Source organism: Cucumis melo, chromosome 8, assembly GCF_025177605.1.
Source record: "Cucumis melo cultivar AY chromosome 8, USDA_Cmelo_AY_1.0, whole genome shotgun sequence".
Lineage (NCBI taxonomy): Eukaryota > Viridiplantae > Streptophyta > Magnoliopsida > Cucurbitales > Cucurbitaceae > Cucumis > Cucumis melo.
In genome coordinates, this window is record NC_066864.1 from 15,274,802 (window position 1) to 15,283,372 (window position 8,571).

At 35.8% G+C, this 8,571-nt stretch overlaps 1 long non-coding RNA gene across 1 annotated transcript; it reads left to right on the top strand.

Annotated features, from left to right (window-relative positions):
* Positions 1-2,972: 2,972 nt before the first annotated feature.
* Positions 2,973-5,138, top strand: LOC127150551 (uncharacterized). The gene is made up of 4 exons (XR_007822940.1): positions 2,973-3,575; positions 3,673-3,745; positions 3,829-3,878; positions 4,874-5,138. It is a non-coding gene; the product is annotated as an uncharacterized LOC127150551 (long non-coding RNA).
* Positions 5,139-8,571: the final 3,433 nt, after the last annotated feature.

Here is an 8,571-nt window from a genome sequence, read left to right on the forward strand (position 1 = left end):
TAATGAACAGGGTGTTTAGGGAGTTCCTAGACACTTTTGTGATCGTGTTTATTGATGATATTTTGATATATTCCAAAACAGAGGCAGAGCATGAGGAGCATTTACGCATGGTTCTAGAAACCGTTCGAGCTAATTAATTGTATGTAAAGTTCTCAAAATGTGAGTTTTGGTTGAAGCAGATATCCTTTCTAGGCCATGTGGTTTCTAAAGCTGGTGTTTCTGTAGATCCAACTAAGATAGAGGCAGTCACCAGTTGGCCCCGACCTTCCACAGTCAGTGAGGTTCGTAGCTTTCTGGGTTTAGTAGGTTATTACTGACGGTTTGTGGACAACTTTTCCCGTATAGCTACTCCTCTTACTCAGTTGACCAGAAAGGAAGCTCCTTTTGTTTGGAGCAAGGCCTGTGAGGACAGTTTTCAGAACCTTAAACAGAAACTCGTCACTGCACCGGTTCTTACTGTACCTGATGGTTCAGGGAATTTTGTGATTTACAGTGATGCTTCTAAGAAAGGTTTGTGTTGCGTTTTGATGCAGCAAGGTAAGGTAGTCACTTATGCTTCTCGTCAGTTGAAGAGTCATGTGCAGAATTACCCGACCCACGATGTAGAGTTGGCAGCAGTAGTTTTTGCATTGAAGATATGAAGACATTACTTGTATGGTGAAAAGATACAGATCTTCACAGATCATAAAAGCTTGAAATACTTCTTCACTCAGAAGGAATTGAATATTAGACAGCGAAGATGGCTTGAATTAGTGAAGGATTATGATTGTGAGATATTGTATCATCCAGGCAAGGTGAATGTGGTAGCAGATGCTCTTAGTAGAAAGGTATCACATTCAGCAGCACTTATTACTCGACAGGCCCGTTGCATCAAGATTTTGAGAGGGCTGAGATTGCAGTGTCAGTAGGGGCAGTCACTTTGCAGTTAGCTCAGTTGACGGTGCAGCCGACTTTGAGGCAGAAGATCATTGTTACTCAGAGTAACGATCCTTACTTAGTTGAGAAGCGTTGCCTACCAGAAGCAGGGCAAGCTGTTGAGTTCTCCATATCCTTTGATGGTGGGCTTTTGTTTGAGAGGCGCCTTTGTGTTCTAACAGACAGTGCGGTTAAAACAGAACTATTGAATGAGGCTCATAGTTCTCCATTTTCCATGCACTCAGGTAGTACAAAGATGTATCAGGACCTGAAACGAGTTTACTGGTGGGGTAATATGAAGAGAAGGTGGTAGATTTGTCAGTAAATGCTTGGTGTGTCAGCATGTTAAAGCACTAAGGCAGAAACCAGCAGGTTTATTACAACCCTTAAGCGTACCGGAATGGAAGTAGGAAAACGTGTCCATGGATTTCATTACAGGACTGCCCAGAACCGTGATGGGTTTCACAGTGATTTGGGTTGTTGTCGACAGGCTTACCAAATCAACACTCTTCATTTCGGGGAAATCCACTTATACTGATAGTAAGTGGGCACAGTTGTACATGTCTGAGATAGTGAGACTACATGGAGTGCCAGTGTCGATTGTTTCAGATAGAGATGCCTATTTCACTTCTACGTTCTGGAAGGGTTTACAGGCTGCTATGGGCATGAGGTTGGACTTTAGTAAAGCTTTCCACCCACAGATTGATGGTCAGACTGAGCGTCTGAACCAAGTTATAGAGGATATGTTACGAGCTTGTGCATTAGAATTCCCAGGTAGTTGGGATTCTCACTTGTATTTGATGGAATTTGCTTATAATAACAGTTTTCAGGCTACAATTGGCATGACACCATTTGAGGCCTTGTACGACAAATGTTGTAGATCCCCTGTTTGCTGGGATGAGGTTGGTGAGCAGAGATTGATGGGTTCTGAGTTAGTGCAGTCTACTAACAAAGCGATACAGAAAATTAGATCACGTATGTAGACCGCACAGAGTAGACAGAAGAGTTATGTTGCCATGAGATGAAAGGATCTTTAATTTGATGTAGGGGACAAAGTGTTCTTGAAAGTGGCACCTATGAAAGGTGTCCTACAATTTGAAAGGAGAGGAAAGCTGAGTCCCCGTTTTGTTGGGCCGTTTGAGATTCTAGAGCAAATTGGCCCTATGGCATATCGCTTGGCATTGCCACCATCACTCTCGACAGTTCATGATGTGTTCCATGTTTCCATGTTGAGAAAGTATGTGTCAGATCCATTCCATGTAGTGGGTTACGAGCCATTAGAGATCGATGAAAATTTGAGCTATACAGAACAACCAGTTGAGGTGTTGGCTAGGGAGGTGAAGATGTTGAAAAACAGAGAGATCCCTTTGGTTTAAAGTATTATGGCGGAATCACAGGGTTGGAGAGGCTAAATGGGAGAGAGAAGATGACATGAGAGCTCGTTATCTAGAATTGTTCGAGGAATAGAACTTTCGAGGACGAAAGTTCCTTAAGGAGGGAAGAATGTAACATCCTAAAAATTTCAAGGTGAGTGTAACATTTTTACGTTAATTTTCAGGAATTTTAAGAATTTTGGGTGTTAAATTTTGTTTGGTGTAGAAGCAAAAAAAAAAAAAAGGAGAAAACGAAAGGTAATATTATATTATAATATAATATAATAATAATAATATAAAATAAATTACATTATATTATTATTATTATTATTACTATTACTATTACTATTATTATTATTATTATTATTATTATTATTATTACTATTAGTATTATTATTATTACTATTATTATTATTACTATTATTATTATTATTGTTATTATTATTATTATTGTTGTTGTTATTATTATTATTATTATTATTATTATTATTATTATTATTATTATTATTATTATTATTATTATTATTATTATTATTATTATTATTATTATTATTATAATTCTTGTTGTTTTTGTTGTTGTTGTTATTATATATATATATATATATATATATATATATATATATATATATATACTTAAACCCTAAAGAATGCCCGCGTCGCCCCCCCTGCTTTCTCCTTCTTCGTCTTCTTCTTCTTCTTCTTCTTCTTCTTCTTCTACAGTTCCTTCACCCGACGAGCAGCGGCTGCCTCCCCACCTTCCTAAATCCTCTTCTTCTTTTTCGTTCAACGTTGGTCTGTAGCCACCGCACGTTGAAGCCTCTCATCGTCGTCGCCTCGTTCGTCTGCGATAGTTGAAGCCCAGCCACCTGCCATCGTCTCTAGCCCTTCTTTCTCTCTCTTCCAGCCGTAGTTCCGAAGCCGTTAGTGTCTCCGGCGTCGTTTCCGTTACAGCTGTGTGCGACTGCGTGCGAGCCACCGCCTTTCACCGTATAGTGTCGTCAAGCGACCGTCGACGAGCCCCCAAAAATCATGAATCTCTGACATAAGAACCCCGTGAAACCAAGCCAAGCCACGAACCGAGCCCAGCCGAGCCGCGAACCAAGCCCAGCTGAGTTGCAAACCGAGCCCAGCCGATCTGCGAGCCGAACCAAGATGAGTCGAGTCGAGCCGACCCGAGTCACCTCCCAAGCCAAGCCGATTTTCCAAGCCAATTTCCTTGTCCATCGAGCCACTTGAGCCGTATTTATCCGTGCCGAGTCTCGGTGGGTTTTTTTTTGTAAGGACACTGTAAGGAGTTCTTAACATTTTCTATAGTCAATGCGAGTTTAAATATCGAATTATAATGTTGGACTTATTGGTTGGGTTAATTGTTGAGCCCTTGAAGGTGTTAGAGAGGTGACGCTCGAGTTTTGGGGTTTTACGACAAGCGTAGTAGGAGCCAACTCTCCTCTGCTTGGGTAAGTCGGTAGATGTTGCTTTGGAACGTTTTGTAATGTGGATTTTGGTGATGTCATTGTTGAACCCTTATGTTTGTGTTTAGGTGGAATCATTTGGACGTCGAATTGAACAAGGATTTTAGCTACAATTCAGGTAAGGGATTTCTCACTACTGGACCTCAGCCCGAAACTGGAAACGTAGGAACCCACATGGGAACTATACGGTAGAAACTTTACTGAATTGATTGATGCATGTTTGCCTAGCACATATCACATATATGCTCCTAACTGATTAAAGGTGACGTGGCCGTTAGTTGTAGCCTATGTACTTATATATGTAATGCGTTGTTCTGCTGATGGGCACTGATGCCCTGATGTTCTGTGTATTGTGGTTATGTTGATGGGCTGTGTTTTCAATTGGGATAGTAATGTGGATGGATTATGAAAATCTTAATGTTATTTAAAGTTGAAATTTGTTATTGGGATACTGGTTATGGAGTTATGTCGTGGAGGGACAAGAGTTTGGAAACCTCTTGTGTAGATTATGTATACGTGGTTAAGTGGTGCTGTAGACTGAATGCGACTGTTATGCATAATATGGACGTTATGCATAACATAGTTTAAATATAGATGTGTTAGGGTTTGAACCGAGACGAAGTTACCGTCAGGTGGATTTACAAAGTAATGATTTAACTAGTTGACTGAATTTAGGAAAGGTCACAATGACATGTGAATTAGATATACATATAGTGACTAAGGAGACGGTTGATTAAACCTAAACTGTCTGACTGGCTAAGCTTATAGATTGAACCGTTAACTTGAACGTTATTATGATGTGACTGTCATAGACAGTTTAGTATGGACCGAGGGGTAACGGCTAGCTTTATCTATGGGGTAGTAAACCTTACTGACACGGTGCCCTTCGAGATTCCTCGACTGATATGTGTATCCTTCGGGATCACTCACTGATATGTGCATCATTCAGGATCACTAGACTGATTAATGTGTGCGTTCTACGGAACCACTAGACTGTTTATGTAGGGTACCCCTTAATAGGAAGCTAACTGTTATTACCCTAACGGTCCTAGTAGAGGGTCCCTTATTGGGTATATTTTTTTATACTCACCCTTTTTCTCTTTAACTTTTCAGGTAAAGGTATGGCGAGGGGCAGACCGGCGAGGGGCAAGAAGGATGCGTGAAGGCCATGTGGACGCATCTAGTTTCTTTATGCTTCCGCTGACGTGTTTGTTAATTTCTATTTCTTTTGAGAATTAAATGGAGTCATGGTTAGAACATTTGATTGGTTGTTTTGTTTTGGTGATTATGTGAATTATATTTTGAAACTTTTGGAAACGTGATTTAAAAATAGGGTCCGAAACTATTTTTGTGATATTGTGAACGTTTTTAATGAATCGTAATCAGGTCTTTTTTGAGTTTGTGTATTTTACTTTGAGTCTAGCAGTAAGTGATGATCTCAGCTTAGTCCGGAAAGATTGGTCGTTACATCAACACAGGTGGAAGATAAATTATATGGATATTTTAAAATATATAATTTTAATTTCTTAATTTTTTAACTTTGTAAAATTTACAAAAATGCTATGCAAATAGAGGAATTACAATTAGAAGATTTTACAAACATAAATTTCTATTCTATTAGGCTAATGGAAATTTTAAAGTTAAGATTAAATATACATGATTATTAAACCGATACTTATTAAAGAAAAAGTATAATAATTAATGATGAAGTTGCTCTTCATTTGCCGGAACTCCTATATATAAATAAAATTATCAACACATTAAATGACGTAACCATAAAGGTAAGGCAAAGACAATTTGTTTGTTTTTTAATGTCGGTGGCCCTATAAATAATATTGCATTTATACATTCATTGTCATACTCATTTTGTTTTTTTCTTTTTGGCATCTTTGTAATGATCCATTGTAAGTCAAAGAAGGTGGAATTGGTCCAATTAAAGACTTTCAATTCATGTTGAACTCTTTTGGTTTGATAACTTCTTCGAAATAGTGACGCATTGTTTCTTGCTGGTTAAGTATATAATATACATATTATACGACGAGCTTTGTCAAACTATGTGACGTTATTACACGAATTTAAACACTGGCTTTAGATAAGTGAACATTTTATATATTTTAGTTTTAATTTTCTCTTTTAGAACATATACGGTCATTGAGGTTTAAGATTTGAATTTGTACGTTCCACGTGTTAGCATTATATCTTATAGTATTTAGATATCATTTTTATTTAATAATTTGAAGTTGGTTTAATTTGAGTCTTTATATATATTTAATTATAGAGCATTTTCAAATCGTTAATTTATCTAAATGAAACAAAATACAAAAATATTTACGGTCTGTCTAGCATAAAACAAAAGTCTATGAGTCTGATAAAATATTTTCATAATCTCCAGATTTGTCCTTGAATATTACGGACGATTAATTATTCTCTTTCTTCTTCACTAGAAGAAATATGACCTTTAATGTCGCTTAGCAATCAACATCTTTGCGAGCGTTATTAAAGACCTTTAATGCCGATTCAAAATAGACATTAAAGGTCTTCAATGTCGGTTATAAACCAACATCTTTGATGGTGTTATTGAAGACCTTTAATGTCAGTTTATGTTTAATGTCGGTTGAGAACCGACATTAAAGATGTCTTTAATGTCATTTTTGTACCGACATTATTGACGGTTTTATTGTGGTTTTTAAACCAACATTAAAGGTCTCTTTATTGTCAATTTAAAAAAGACATATTTGCCTTGTTCTGGGCCCGATTTTCAAATTTATTTTTATTAAATTGTTTCATTATTGGCCATTTTTTATGACGGTGAAACCGACATTCTATGCCTTGAATTACGTCTGGAAATGTTCGTCATCGTATATTGTGAAAAATAAAAAAATTGCTTGCACGCTAGGTATAATAGAATGCTACTATTCAATGGCAAAACTTATATTTCTCTTTCACTTGCAACCCACACAAGAATACCTGAAATTCCAGCATATACTTGTCCACATTTCCATATAGAACTACAACAAAAACATATCATCCAACACCTACATATAATCACGTATCAATAAATACAACTATATACAACATGATAAGACCAACTACTCCAAATCTTCCAATATATCCAACTATATATAATCATATAATCAAACAACCTATGTTGTCCTCCATGACAAACCAATAATAAACACATATAATGCACAAGATCCAGCACCTAAAATTCTAGCATATACTTTTCCACACTTTCATATACAACTACAATAAATACGCATCATCCAACACCAACATATAATCACATATCAATAAAGATAACTATATTCAACACCAGAAGACCAACTACTCCAAATCTTCCAATATATCCACCTATATATAATCACACATATCAAACAATGCACGCTGCCCTCCACGACAAACCAATACTAAATACCTACAATGCATAGATCCAACACCTAAAATACCAGCACACTTTTCCACACTTCCATATAGTACTACAACAAATATATTCATCCAACACCTATATATAATTAAATATTTGAATAAACGCACTATATTCAACCATGTAAGTGACAACTCAGAATCTAAAGATAATATATAAGATCAGGATTAATAACTAACGTATATGTACAACAGAAAGTTCCTCCACTAACTAAAGTATATGTACAAACTATATAACAAACAACAATTAGTACGGGACTGCTTACCCTTCCAAAAACTATAGGACTACCCGTCCATACAAAAACTTAATTCAAAACTTCAAGCGAAAAAAACCCAAAACTGAAGTATTTACAAAAACTTGTTCATTTACAAACTAAAATCAACTACTAACTTAACTCGACCAAAAAAAATATTTAAAAACTTACACAAATATGCGAACAAAACCTACCTATTTTTTTTGAATCTCGTCAATCTTCCCTTGCCTGCACTTTTGGTATTGAACTACACATAAAGAGAAAGATATGGAAAGTATGAGTTTAGATAATAAATTGTAACATATAAAAAGGGAATTTAGAAACTTACAAGGTTAGTAATAGGAGTACTAGAATTACGCACTATCTCATATATGTACTTTTGCACGTAGTACCCACACCCTAGAGAATCGGCCAATTGACGAGGACACTGTATGTATATAAATTGGATACACATTATTCTTATGTTTCATAAAAAATAATTGTGTCAATGCAAATTACCTTTACAGGTTTTCATTTTTTAGTTGACTGATAGCATTGTAGATCGTGTTTAGCTTGCCATGTCTTCAACCCTCTAAATATTTTGAAACATTAAAAGATAATAAAATGAAATAAGAAGTAATAAAGTGAATACACTTACACATTTATGACTCCATGAATGTCTTCATTGACTTTACTCTAGAGAGAAACCCAGACATAAACACAATTTACTCGAAGATCAATAACATGCAACATCAAATGTGTTGGGATTTTGTCAAAAAGATTTTTTGAGATTATCTTTTATTTAATTCCAAAAAGATAAAAGATTCTCCTTTATCTTATTTTATAAGATTATCTTTTATTAATGAGTTATTTAGTTCAAAAAAGATAAAAGATCCTCCTTTATTTTAGAAATCTTGCTAATTATCTTTGAAGAAATAAGATTTATACATATAAATCTTATATGTATAAATAAGACTTTCAAATACAGGGTTCGCGGGTGGACATATACTAAAAAAGATTATTCACAGCTGAAGGTTAATGAAGAACTGATTGCAGAAGTTGCAGAAACGAAAAGACAGTATGATCTTATGGCTATAAGATTAACATGCTGATCTAAGTTGATATTGTTGAGGAGTAATGAAAAGGACGAGACAG